Source organism: Hydra vulgaris, chromosome 05 (assembly GCF_038396675.1).
Source record: "Hydra vulgaris chromosome 05, alternate assembly HydraT2T_AEP".
In the NCBI taxonomy this organism is placed as follows: Eukaryota; Metazoa; Cnidaria; class Hydrozoa; order Anthoathecata; family Hydridae; genus Hydra; species Hydra vulgaris.
The window spans coordinates 14,103,501-14,118,937 of record NC_088924.1 but is presented as its reverse complement, the minus strand read 5'-3'; the positions used below and the strand labels follow the sequence as shown (position 1 = coordinate 14,118,937).

Sequence of the window (15,437 nt, the reverse complement as noted above, 5' to 3'; positions counted from 1 at the left end):
AATTATACTATCTAGCCGTTTCGTGACGAGTGACCCGTATGGCGGTTCATAAAATTTGTTTCTAAATGACGAGTGACCCGCATGGCGGTACATAAACAGTTTTGAATATTTCAAATCATCTATAGCAATTGGGGAAAACTTTAAACCTATTTTTGAAATGTGAATAATTTTTTAAGTTAATGCTTCAAACCGCTTGTTAATTGCATTTATAGATCGCTCAAAAATCAATTTTAAAAAATGACAAAAATAGATAAAAAGTATGTCATAAATGAAATCCTTGATATTTTTTTCAATGATAGTGGTGAAGATTTTTTTTGTTTGATCACCACTATAAATGTCTCATTTATTAGATATCAAAAACGATATGTTTATGAATTTCTTCTTTATTTGTTAAAGGTTACATAGAGAAAGTATATATTTTTGTTAATTTCAACACGATATATTTTGATCACGTTACTAAGATAATAAAAAATTTTTTTTAGTTTTTTAATTTTCTGAAAGCCAATTCTTTGACAAAAAAAACAAGGTTTTATTTGTAAAATTCTGACTAGTAGTTTTTTTTTTTGCCAGTGGTAATAAATCTCGCCAATAGTAAAATACTGTACCAAATTTGCGGGATCATTTACACGCACTAAATTGAATTTAACTATTGCACAAAAATTGAATCAGTCGATTTCTTCCATTCTAGCTTAATCTTCGTCTTTTTCTGAATCGCCTTCTAGTGGTGGCATATCACCTATAGCATCTTCTTTGACGGCTAAAATAAAAAAGTGATAAGATTAATGTATCAACTTTTGTCTAAAAGCTAATGATATATTATATACACACTGTCTAACTTTGAACCGGAAAGTGAAGCTGCTTTTGGCTTTTTTCGAACAAGCTTCCACAACATTAAATTGTATTAAACCTTTTTACAGACGGCGGACTAAATTTGTAACAAAAAACGCGGCTTCACTTGTTCAATAAAATACTACAAGGTAGACATCTATATATCATCGTCAAAAGAAGACTAATGAACTCGTAATCTAACTACTAACTAATAATGTACTACTAATGAAAATGCTTAATACAAGGGAAGGCATGTTTTAATTTCAGAAATTTTTTCCACCCATGCTTACTAAGACCCCTGTTTAGTAATTTTTTCTTGCTATTACACACGAAAAAAAGAAAACTAAAATCAAAAAATAGTAACCGGTAAGAAATTTTACCAGAAAATCCCCCCCCCCCCAAAGCTAAGAACCTGAAAGAAAAATGCACTACAAAACTAAACAGAAATTTAGGCCTCAAAATAACTCACCACTTTCATCTTAATCAACACCTTAACCAATTTTTAGCATACAAGGAATGAGAGGCTGCATAATTTTGAGGATCCTCAAGCATAAAACCTGACAACAGAAGTAATGTTTCATATAACAAAACAATCAAGCCTTTTATTGATTTATTATTTTTATCTGCATCAACTTTCTTTACAAGGGCAAATATTATACTATGCTCTGGATTTATTTCAAGATATTTTTTAGCTGCCATGTGACTCATTGTACTTGTATCACAAAGTGCTTGCGCTTCATGATTCTTTCCATGTTTGCTGACCATCATAAGTACTAGTAATAATGCAACATAGTGAATCAACCAAGCGAGACTGACTTTTTCAACATGTTTATCTAATATATCTTTTATAACCTAAAATGCAAGTCAATGCTATCAACAAAAAATTAAAATCAATAAAAACATACTTTTCTTTAATATTTTGTAGATATTATCTTCTTAATAATTTCACAAGGCAAAATTTCAATAAATACCTTGCCATAACTCCTCAAAACTAGCTTTTAATTCTTCTTGTCTCTTCTTCTCATCATCACTAACTGGTAATTCTAATCCCTTTTTAGTAACAAAAACAAATTTTTTACCACCATATTCTTTAAGTTGTTGAACAGCATACTTATCTATTGGATCAATAAGGTATAATTCTTAAAAACCATATTTTTTAACTTTCTCAACAAAAGCAGAACTCAAAACAATTTCTTTGCTTTCTTCAGTTATGTCTATTTGATTCTCTTTCATACAATAAACATAATCTTTTAGAGATGTCAGATTATCACTAGATGCTGAAGAATGATATCTCAATAAATCAGCAACTTTTGAACGATTTTGAGAGTTCTTGTGTATACCTAGCTTAATGTTTTTACTAAATTGTTCATAAAACTTTTTATAATTATCTTTATCCTCTGAAATCTCAACAATAAGTTCTAAGCACTTTTTTACAAGGTTCTTACGAATAACTTCTAATATTTTACTCTGTTGCAACATTTCTCTGGAAATATTAAGAGACAAATCTTCAGAATCAACCACATCTATAATACAATATTAGTCAATAATTAAAATAAAACTAATTAAACATGACATTTGTAGATAAAAACAAACACTAAAGTAATGAGGAACATTCAAAATGCTTACTTAAAAAAAAATTTAACAGCATATGAAGACCTTAGTGGTAAAAGTACTTAAGTCACATTTTGACGAAATTGAGTTAATTGGTAATTTTTTCTAACACGGTTTAGCCCTTTGTACTGGATAAATTGCAACATTTAAAAATGCACCAAAGCCCCTCTTTTACACATACCAAAAAAAAAGAATCATACAATTTTATAGACAAAAAGTACTCAAGTCCTTAATTTTGGTGCTAAAAGTTTTTAACTTAGCTTTTGCCGCCAAGCGGCTGTTAGAATTAGTTCATAACTTTAAAAAAATGGCGGACGAGGCGAACGCTACCCAAAACTAAATCCAAAAGATAAAAAAAGACTAACACCATCAAAATGGAAAAGAAATGGCATTAAGCTAGCTAAAGTCAGAGGTAACATTATATATCTATATCTATATATATTTATATATATGTATATATTATTGATATTTAAACTTGTTTAGTACTAGTTATGTTATATATAATACAAATATGTTATATACACTTGTTATTATTTCTAATGTTATTATATATAATATAAAACTATATATTTTTATAGTTTTATATAAAGCACACTGTGTGTAGATTAGTGTATTTTACACTAATCTACACACAGTGTAGTCAAAGTGTGTTCACTTTTTGTAGCACTTTTTTCTTACTCACAAAAGTGTACATGTTCTTAATGTACTGAGCAGTAATAAATTAGTAAAAAACACTTAACTTATATCTTTTGTAATTGCATGTAAATATTTATGTAACATAAAATGACAACATTTAAAACACCAATATTTAATTTAAAAAAATTATTTCAGGAGAAGCACACACATCTTATGGTAAAAAGCTGAAGCCATCAAGGAAGCCTGCCATAATTGAATGTCGTTGTAGATGTCTAACTAAGTTCACAGATATTAAAAAAGAACAGATTTTTTCTGCATTTTCTACTCTTAAAGATCACGATGAACAAAATATATATCTGCAGGGTTGCATAAATATAACCCTTGTCAATAATATTCGTCGAAGACCTAGAAAAGAAAATGGAAAAGAACGAAGTAGCTTTTTCTATTCAGTCACTTCAATGGATCAAACTGTAACCATTTGCAAAGCAGCGTTTCTTGCAATACATGGGGTAAAGGAATCTAGGCTTAGGAGAAAAGTTCTTAACTTTACTGTTCGTATTACAGATGGCCTGGGTAAACATGAAAATAACAATAAATTGTTAAAGAAATTAGAGATCGTGTTTGTGATCACATTAAACTGTTTCCTGCACGCGAAAGCCACTACAGCTGATCAAAAAACAAACACAAAAAATACCTGGATTCATCTCTGACTGTGACAGAAATAAATCACCTATTTTTAAAGGCAAACCCAGATCTTATACCTTGACATACTTAACTTTGAATTTAATATTAAATTTGGATTTCCAAGGAGTGACATATGCGATAAATGTGAAAAATTCCAGGCACAAATAAAAGCAGCTGAGTTTATTAATGATGCCATTCTTGTAAATAAACTGAAATTTCAACATGAGCTTCACATAAAGAAAGCTGATGTGTTTAATGTGCAAATCAACGAAGCCACAGAAGCTGAAAAACTAAGCAAAGACACTGCAGTGATCTGTTTGGACTTTAAAAATTTACCGCTTCCTCTAACTAGCAGTGGACAAGAATATTATAAGCGTCAACTTTGGATTCACAACATGTGCATTCATGACAATGTAAATGAATCTGCTCACATGTATCTGTATGCTGAGCATTTTGCAGCTAAGGGCCCAAATGAAGTCATTTCATGTTTGGATCATTACATTTCTGGTCTTACATCTACAACTGTTACATCTTTGCTTATCTACAAAGATTGGTAAATAAGAATGTCTCTATAACACAAGCTTATGTAAAGTATCCCCTTCCAGGACATAGCCGAATGCTTTGTGATCATTATTTTGGGAGCATTGAAAAAAGGAGAAGAAAGAAGGACAGGCTAATTCTACCTTCACAGTGGGTATCGCTTGTAAAGAATACGTATACCAGAAAACCATTTAATGTTTACATGGAACATCCTCTCACAGACAACATGATCCAAGATGGAACCCCAGTTGTTAAAGTAGCGGACTTTAAAAGGGCTTATGATCCTTTAATAAAACCAGTAACTGGAATTAGCAAGTTTAGAGGAGCAAAATTTGAATGAGGCAATGTACCAAAGTAGAATCTCAATGACTGGAGAATGTTGTGATGTCATAAAAACTTTTAAATGTGGTAAAAAACTTTTAACTCTCCTTTCACTCAAACCTAATAGAGCATACGTAAATTTTTGCCTGTTAAAACTGCAAAATTTCATGACATTTGTGATCTTTTAACCCATGTCAATCTTCCCGAAGGAGTTACTTTTTATAGCTTTATTAATGGCATAGATAGAGACACGAACGACATTGAAGATATAGAATAGACTTATTTTTTTATTGTAATAATGTTGAAAAATTACATTAGTTCTGTGTTTTTTTTGGTGCAAAAAGTACCTAACTCTCCTAATAGGACAAAAAGTGCTCAAGTCCAAAAAAAAAAAAAAAAACATATCTTCTTAAAGATTAGGGCGTAAGGCTTTAAAATAAGCAGGTTTATTCATTATAATAATGCAAACTTATACGAGTTATTAGAAATTCATTAGCATGTCTTGCCTGATTCAGGTTCAGTTTGAATATTTTAACTCCATTTTCTCAGAATGACTATTTTGTTACTTTTAGCACTAAGGTCTTCATATTTACTTAATTTAGTTAACTCAGATATATTAAAGATCATCAGAGCTAAACTCTTTATATATTAAGCCTCAATTGTCATCAATGTTAACAAAAATAAACTAATAACTAACAAGGACATTCAAAAAACTAATTAACAACATATTTATATAGCTCAGTTAACTCAGATATATTGAAGATCATTAGAGCTCAACTCTTTATATATTAAGCCTCAATTGTCATCAATGTTAACAAAAAATAAATTAATAACTAACAAGGACATTCAAAAAACTAATTAACAACATATTTATACAGCTCAGTTAACTCAGATATATTGAAGATCATTAGAGCTCAACTCTTTATATATTAAGCCTCAATTGTCATCAATGTTAACAAAAAATAAATTAATAACTAACAAGGACATTCAAAAAACTAATTAACAACATATTTATATAGCTCAGTTAACTCAGATATATTGAAGATCATTAGAGCTCAACTCTTTATATATTAAGCCTCAATTGTCATCAATGTTAACAAAAAATAAATTAATAACTAACAAGGACATTCAAAAAACTAATTAACAACATATTTATATAGCTCAGTTAACTCAGATATATTGAAGATCATTAGAGCTCAACTCTTTATATATTAAGCCTCAATTGTCATCAACGTCAACAGAAAATACAAAGAAAAAGAAGAAAAAAAGGTTTTAAATACCTTTAACAAAGTTGAGCCATTATTTCAAACAAATCAAATGGAGCCATTTTAGAAACATAAGATTGCTCTAAACTTAAGTTGGCCTTCAACAGAGGAGTGCTTTACTACAAGGTGCTCTTCCCAATCATTAAACCTAGATTCTAATAACATCTGGGTTTCTAATCCACAGTGGTTCAGTTTTGTTGAGTTGTTTTATTTCAGTATAATTTTCCTACACAAATTTAAGATTTGTCAAAAATTTAAAATAATAAATAAACAAAATGTTTAATATTTTTTTAAACATTTTTTTTTAAAGATTTATTAGAATTCAACTAGATGAACTAATAAGGTTACTGTACCTTGATTTTTTGTCTTTTTTCTCAGCTTCTGCATTATCACCAAAGCCTTTTATTTTAGATTCATCTTTATCTTCAACTTCATTATCAGAAACCTTAAAAAAAGATAACATACTAATTAATAAAATTTTAAACTAAATTATTGGACAAATATTACAATTAAACTGATTTTAATTGTAATATCTGACAAAACTTACTTAAAAAAGATATTTCTAAACTTGCTTTAAACTTATTTCTAAACTTAGATATCTAAATTCGTAATTACCTCATTATCTCTAGTTTTCTGCACTCTCAAATTGATGGGATATCCAATAAACTGACTGCGCTTCTTAATATTATATTCAACACTTTTTTTCTTCAGAAAAATCTAGTTGATCCTCTTTCATGTAAAGTATAATTTTTGTTTCTCTGCCAATAGGTTTATTTACTGTCTCTATGCACAGGAAACGAGCCACCAGCTGAAGAGACCATATATACTGTTTATCATCGTTGTTCTAGAGATTTAAAAAAAAATTAAGCTATGGTGTAAATAATAATTGTTTTGTAGATATAGCAGAAAAGTTTTAAAAAACGGTTATATATAACATGATTAAGACTTTTAATATTAAATTAAAAATTACTTTCGTACTTCGTTACTTCCACTTTATCAGCAACCAAATAGGCTGAATAGGAACCAACACCAAACTGCCTAAACATTGATATGTCTTTGATATGCAAGCTTGAAGAGCAGAGCTTCTATAAATGCTTTTGTTCCTGATTTAGCAATTGTGCCAAGACTGTTAACAAGATATAATTAGTCATACCGATACCGGTGTCAAAAATAGTGATGGTTTTCTTATCTTTGTTTGGGATTACGTCAATCTTTAATTCACTTCCAGAATTCGAAACAGTAGGATCAATTAAGGATAAATAAAGGATTTTGTCTAACGCCTACATCATGTAATTATAATAAATCTCACTTAGATAAATAACAAAAGAATAAAAAATTAAGGAAATATAAAATAAACTCACATCTGAGGCATTAGAAATCAACTTTCGCAAATAAATTTCTTTATTAGAGTAAAAATTGTTAATAATCAAGCTCATTAGCTGAGCAATCTCAGCTCGAAAAGCTGAGATTGCTTTGAAATTGAAACTTTCGTTTCGATTTCACCACCATCAACCATTTTAATGTGGAGCAATTTCATGAGCTTCGAAAAGACTAGTGTTTTCGACAAAAGATAATTCATATGCTTCGAAAAGACACATTAACTACCTATTGCCCCAGGAGGTTAGAATTTAAAGAATTAGCATTAATATCGCTTGCGGCAATGTGCTCCTGGTTGGAGACGTTTTCGATTGGTTAATAAAAAATTTTATTTTTCTGATTGGATTGTTTTTTTAAACTTTAGATATTCCGGAAGCATATTTTGAAACCCTATACGGGCTCAGAATAGGCAGAAAAATGAGCAATCTGATTCGCTGATTTTGAAAGAGAGGCAAGTGCGATTTTATTGAAAAATATAATGAAAATTAAAACAAACAGATTTTTGAAATAAATTTCAAAGTATGATATACCAAGTTTATCAATACAAGTCATGTGTTACTTTCAACACAGGAAATTCATTTTATTTTAGTACTCTTCAGAGTATTTAAAATGTATCAAAATCGATTTGTACAAGAGAATTTTCACTCGTAAAAATTTCAATAAAGTTTATCTTGGTGATAAAGATTTTATCTAATGTTAATTTTAAGAAACGAAAATAAAAAATGTGTTGAAGTAAATTTGAAAAAATCTACAAATGTGTTTCTCTTAAAATATGCTCTTGGCCTTAAAGCATTCTCAAATACATAGTTAAAATATATAAGTATGTTGTACGAGACTAATAGTGAAGTACTTTTGCATACAAAGTTTATATGCAGTTTTTCGTGACTACTGGTGAAGAACTTTATTTATAAGCTGATTTACATGTTTATTTTAAAGGGTTAAAAATTAGAGTTTTTTAAAAAAGAAAATTTGTACTAATTGCAAAACTAGCTTACATGTTCCATGTCAATATATGAGCTCTGAAGAGATTTTGCTTTCATGCTTTGTTTCAACCATAGTTTGGAGGAGGCTGATATATTTTTTTATTACATAACTTTAATAAAACATCGTGTTAAACCATTAAAAACTTTTTTAAAATTTATAAAAATTTTGGCAGGCTGCATTAAGTTATAAAATATTTGAAAATTTGACAAAAGAAGTGATATTTATGTTTGTCTACAGAACAGTAATTTTTGTACAGTTACATATAAACACTGACATTAAAAGCAAGAAAGAGTATTGAATCAAAGTTAACCAAATAAAAGTGGATTATGGCATAAATAAAAGTGGATTATGGCAAATGATTGTGGCATTTTTTGTATTGCAGTAATTGAAAAAAAAAAAAAAGATTTAAAAACTAAACTAAGTGGTTAAAATCAATCGTTTTAATGAAAAAAGAGTAATAAAAAAGAGAAAAGAAAATTATCAAAAAAAAAGAACAAAATAAGTTGTCATGCTATGAATATTTTTGCTATTATAAAATGTGTTTTGTATGTATAAACTTTTGAAATATTTCACTTGAATTTGCATGTGTGCAATTTTGCAAGATTTCTAAATGTGTTTCTCATCAAATATAATGTCTGTGTTCTACAAAGCATGCTCGATACAAAGTTTATATGCAATTGCACCAGACTACTGGTAAAGTACTTAAAATATGCAAAGTATAAATTTTAAGCTGAGGTAGAGGTTGTTCTAAGCTCGTTACTGCATCTTTATACCAACTTGTTAATTATAAACAGTTCAACATTTAAAATTTTGGAAAAAGAAAATTTTTACAGATGTTTTGCCAAACAAGCTTACATGTTCCATATAAATCTACGAACCCTAAAGAAGTTACTGTTCAACCTAAATTTTGAGAAGGCTGATAAAGCGTACATCAATATTTTTCTTTATATATATTATATAGGATGAAAATTGGATATTAATCTAATGGAAATAATTTGAATAATAAATTGGACAATAATCTATTGGAAAATCTAACAAAAAAAGTGATATTTGTTTTTTCACTGAACATTAAAACTTTACTGAGTATTAAAGTCAAAAAATTTAACCAAATAAAGGTGAATTATGGCAATTTTTGTAATAAAAATAACTTCATCAAAATTAGCTTTTACATTTGAAGAAGCAAGTTTTCAAAAAAATTATTAATATTAATCAAAATAAAACATAGCACATCTCTGTTTTATATTAATAAACAAGAGATATTCACAAAAATTTAAAAAAAGAACACTTGTTTTTATTGGTTATATTAAAAATTACATAATAAAACTATAAATAAAATTTGTAAATATGGAGTACATTTTATTTAAAAAATTTTTTTGTAATTTTTTTAGAGCAGACATATTTTCTTTCTCTTCTGGAGTATATAATGTAAAATAAATTATTAGCATTATAAATATATAAAATTTATCAAAGTTTGCTGCTTTATTTAATATTATTTACCATCAGTTGCTATTAAAGGATACACATTTTATATTAATTATAGAATACAATAACGACTATTTTATTCAGGTTAAAAGCTATATATCAACAAACATGTATTGAGTTTTGAAATTGAAATAAACAACAACATGAACTTGCATGTTTGCAATCTTTCTTGTTTCTACCTTTTTACACTTAGTTTTTCATAAAGGTGTGGTAAGTTGAGAGTTATTGCTTTTGGTAATCAGTTTACTATATCAAAACACACTTGTGGACATCAGGTTATAGATTTTTTTTAATAGCTTATTATGCTACAATGCTTTGTGATCTTTTATTGCTATACATTACGAAAGGATATCTAAATTTGCTCTTGCTTACAATTGCTTTTAATTTAAGAGTGTTGCAAATCATCTGGGCTAGCTACAACAACCAATAAGCAATACTCTCAAATTTTTTTAGTGTTGTATATAATTTATATATGAGAGTAATAAGTGTAAAGTTCTAAAAAGAAATTAGGCTATTTTTTCAAAATACTTTTCTTGCTAAATGATTGGATAAATGGGAACTTAATTTGAAAAAAGTTATACCAAGTTAATAATAGTCTATTGATATTAGTAGGTAAATTTTAAAGCTGTTTTAAAAAATCTATCGTATGAGAATCACAGCATAGTCAAGTTTCACCATCTGGTTTATAGTTTGTTACAATGGTTGTCTTTTTTATATCTTAGAATTAGAAAAACAAACTAATTTTTTTAAATCTTTATTTTTAAGAAAAAATTCTGAAAATCACGGATATTTTGAGTTGTGAGGGCTTGTATAAGTATTTGTACTATATTGCACAAAATTGGATAGAAAAATCATAATTTTTTTTTGCTATTATTATTTGGTTTTTTATGAAATTACTCAAATTCACTTTTATTATTTAATACGTTTTTTGACATTTGTTTTGATTTCAACATACGCGCAAAAGCCTCTCTTTCAAAATCAGCGAATCAGATTGCGCATATTTCTGCCTATTCTGAGTCTGTATAGGGTTTCAAAATATGCATTCCGGAATGTTCTGGAGTATTTTCATATAACGGGTGATGACAAAAAAATGAGACTGTTTAATTTAAATTTGCATGTATTAATACCATTAGCTTATATATATTTTGTATGCATTTTATTGCAAATTTATTCTAGTTTTAAATTAAAAAAAAGTAATTAAAATTTAACGATTTAAAATGAAAATAAACAAATCTAAGCAAGAGCTTCTCCGTGAATGTGTGTATAGATTTTACATGTACAATAAGCAAAATGGTAAATATTACACTTATTGTCATTTTAAAACAGAAAAAATACCAAAAGCAACCATATACCGTATAATTGAACGCGCAGAAAATGGAATCGGAACTCAAAGAGTTAAAGGAAGTGGTCGAGTCGCAAAGAAAATGACGAAAAAGAACATTACCAAGCTGAAGACCATGTTTGACCACAAGGATGACGTCTCACAAAGACAAGCAGCTAGAAAATTTGTGTGCGATCAGTCTTTTATATGCAAAACATTGAAGAGACGCACAGATATTAAATGAAAAAAAACAAACAAAGATTCTATTAAGAACAGAGTCACAAAAACGCAAAATAAGAACCAGATGCAGTCGATTATACAAAAAGTATAAAAATCACGATTGGATAATTGATGATGAATCTTATTTCACTTTGAAGTATAGCAATATTAACGGAAACATATAAAAAATATGAGCAAAAAGTGTCTGGAAAGGTGTTTCTATACCTTCTAAGCAATCACTCAAGCAAGAATTATACCTGAGCGAGTGCATTAAAAAAAGACTTGTTCCTTTCATTAAAGTAAATCATGTAGACGACAATTCTGGCCTGACCTAGCAACACCACATTACGCAAAAACTGTAGCGAGTATTTCAGACAAAATAACATCAATTTTGTTGGAAAGGGGGACAACCTTCCCAACGCACCTGAATGCAGGCCTATTGTGGACTTTTGGTCTCAATTGAAAGGAGAAGTATACAAGAACAACTGGCAAGCAGAAACTATTGATCAACTTTGCAATAGAATAAAGTATTGTTTGAATAAGATTGACTTTACTGCCATACAACGCCTTATGGGATCGGTAAAAGGTCGAATCGATTCGAAAACGGTCACTCCACTGATCAGGCAATTGCCTATCTTGTTCACGATATTCTGAAATCTTTTGATGAAAATAAATATACTTTAGGCGTGTTTATTGATCTCAGTAAGGCTTTTGACACTGTAAATCATAATATTTTATTAACCAAACTAAAAAACTATGGTATTAAACACTCGAACTTTAAATGGTTTAAAAGCTACCTGTCAAATAGACAGCAGTACATTTCTCATAATTGCAGTAAAACTAACAATATGAGTATAACTTGTGGAGTACCTCAAGGCTCTATATTAGGACCGCTCTTATTTCTAATATATATCAACGACTTAAGTAAATCTTGTAATATATTAGACTCAATCTTGTTTGCAGATGATACTAATCTATTTTATGCTCACAATGACATAAAAATCTTATTTAAAACTGTAAACATAGAACTTCAATATCTTTCTAAATGGTTTAGAGCAAACAAATTATCTCTAAATGTAATAAAAACAAAATATACTTTTTTCCATCGCTATCATGAAAGAGACAAAATTCCATTAAAACTTCCAAATCTTTGTATTAACAATTATGAAATAAAAAGAGAGGTATCATTAAAATTTCTAGGCGTACTCCTGGACGAAAATGTAACTTGGAGATGTCAGATAAAATATATTGAAGGTAAATTATCAAGGAACATCGGCATGCTATATAAGGCAAAACCATTTTTAAATCTAAGTTGTTTAAAACTCTTATATTTCACCTTTATTCATTCCTATCTTAATTACGCTTGCATTGCATGGTGTAGTTCCAATAAAAATAAATTGAAAAAACTCTTTAATATGCAAAAACATGCTATCAAAATTATATCCAATAAAAGCCGCTATACACCCTCTCGACCCTTATTTATTAACTTAAATATACTAAATATCTACCAAATAAATATTTATCATCTCCTAATTTTTATGTTCAAAATTAATAAAAGTATCATTCCAAAAATATTTAACCCGTTATTCAAAATAAAGGAAAACAAATATTTAACTAGATATTCAAATAACAGATATATACAGCCCAAGAGTTATTATGCAGCAACTGATTTTTCAATTTCAATAAGAGGACTAAAGGCATGGAATAAAATACTTTCAACTGAACTTAAAACTCTAACAATGCTTAATGAGTTTACAGTTGCGGACAAAACTACGTGAACGATTGCAGATAGTTTTTTGAAACAAAAGTTTCAACACATTAAAAAAAGTTTTTTATCTAATACTATATATGATTGGATAGAGCGTTTTTTGCTCTATAAGATTGTGTAAAGTGTATTCTTTAATAATACGTATAAAATCATACATGTATAAACGTTAAAATAGTTTCGAAAATTTTGAGCGACAAAACCACGTGAACGATTTATAAAAGCGTCATTTTTGATGCAAATTATATTATATTCACATCAAAATCAGTGCTTTTAAAAATCGTTCATGTGGTTTTGGTATTCTAAGAACTTACAATCATTTAAATTTCTCAAGATTATTCTGTTTAACATCAAAAAATTAAAAAAATTAAACTATAATGGTTCGTCAAACTGATTCAAAAGTTGAAAGCTTGGTTTTGCGTTTGCGCAAAGAAGAAAAATGGTCCATTGGGCAAATTGCAGCTCATGTGAAGATGTCAAAAGGTGGAATACATAAAATTATACACCGAGAAAAGAGCAAAAAGATCGTTAAGAAAGGTGGTCGTCCACGTATTACGGATAAGCGGTAATATTCCTTTAATTTTATTTTTTTAATATTTAATCTTAATAATATTAATGTTAATGTTAATTTTAATGTTTAACATTTTATTTTTTATTACTGATCGAAAAATTGTGCGAAAATCTCTTGAGAATCCACATTTGACAGCCCCTGAAATTCGTCTGCAAACAGGCATGGAAAACGTAAGCACACGAACGATTCAAAGGCGTTTAAACGAAGGAGGTCTTTATGGGCGCAGAACTGCAAAGAAACCATTCCTTAAGCCCAGGCACGTCAAAGATCGCCTACAGTTTGCTAAAGATCACTTAAACTGGACGGTTGAAAATTGGAAAACAGTTTTGTGGTCGGATGAAAGTAAATTTAACATGGTTTGCAGCGACGGTCGAGGTTATGTTAGGCGTCCAGTAGGTAAAAGATTTGCAAAAGAGTATACAATAGGAACTGTAAAATTTGGGGGTGGCAATATAATGGTTTGGGGGTGTTTCTCCTGGGCTGGAATTGGTCCGTTGTACCGTGTAAACGGTATAATGGACCAACTACAGTACAGGGAAATATTATCTAATCAAATGTTGCCACACGCTTTAGAAAAAATGCCTCACAATTGGGTTTATCAACATGATAATGACCCTAAACATACAGCTTTGACTGTAAAAAATTGGCTCATAAATAATAGCATAACGGTTTTGAAGTGGCCTGCCCAATCTCCCGACTTAAATCCAATCGAAAATTTATGGATTGAAGTTGAGCGACGCTTGGGAGGTCGCAAATTTCAAAAACCGGATGAACTTTTTCGAGCCGTACAGTATGAATGGGAGGCATTACTAAAACAGTTACTAGAAACTCTTGTAGAATCTATGCCAAGACGGTGCAAGGCCGTTATTGATTCTAAAGGCTATGCAACTAAATATTAATGTGTTTTTTTTTTTAGAATCTATTATTTGTTGATGTTAGTAAAATTTTTCTTTTACGTTTGTATAATCGTTCACGTGGTTTTGTCGCGCAAAATATTTGATGCTTTTTGAACATTTAGATATGTTTAATTTTAAACAAATTATTAGAGAATACACTTTACACAGTCTTATAGAGCAAAAAACGCTCTATCCAACCATATATAGTATTAAACTATAAACTTATTTTAAGACATTGAAAATTTCATTAAAAAAAACTATTTGCAATCGTTCACGTAGTTTTGTCCGCAGCTGTAAGACAAAACTAAGACAGCTATTAATAAAGAATGATTTACCACAAAACTATTTCTGAAATTACATTATGATTTATCTATCAATTACATGAAAAGTATATTAATCTTAGAAAAAGACTGAGTTAAATTTATTTATATCCTAATATATATATTCTTATTGTTTTTGTTTTTTGCTAAGCCTATAGCGCTTCTTGCTAATTCTTCACTTTTTTTTTTTTATTAATAGATGTTTTATTTATTATTTTACCACTTTTGTACATTTGTTTATTTTATAAATTTAACGAAGTTTCTTATTTTAAAATTAAACTTTATATTTACGGAATTTATAAAGGGGCTTGGTGATAAGACATATTAGTCTTCTTCTCGCACCTGTTATATTTATATTTTGTTAGTAAATTACGGAATGTATATTTTTAAACGGCAAAAAAAAAAAAAAAAAAAAAAAGAATCGATAATATTTGCAGAAATGGAGTAATAGAAGATAATTAAATATATGTTTTGAAAGCTCGAAAAATTACCTACTTAATACATTTTTAATTTAAAAAAAAACATTCAAAATAAAGGAGTTATGCTCTTTTAAACGCAGTTTCATTTTTTTGTCGACACCCGTGATTATATTTTATCAAATAGATAAAACTTAGTCA

The 15,437-nt window shown here is 28.7% G+C and overlaps 1 pseudogene; it reads right to left on the bottom strand.

Annotated features, from left to right (window-relative positions):
* Nucleotides 1-367: 367 nt before the first annotated feature.
* On the bottom strand, nucleotides 368-6,931 carry LOC136080195 (heat shock protein HSP 90-alpha-like; annotated as a pseudogene).
* Nucleotides 6,932-15,437: the final 8,506 nt, after the last annotated feature.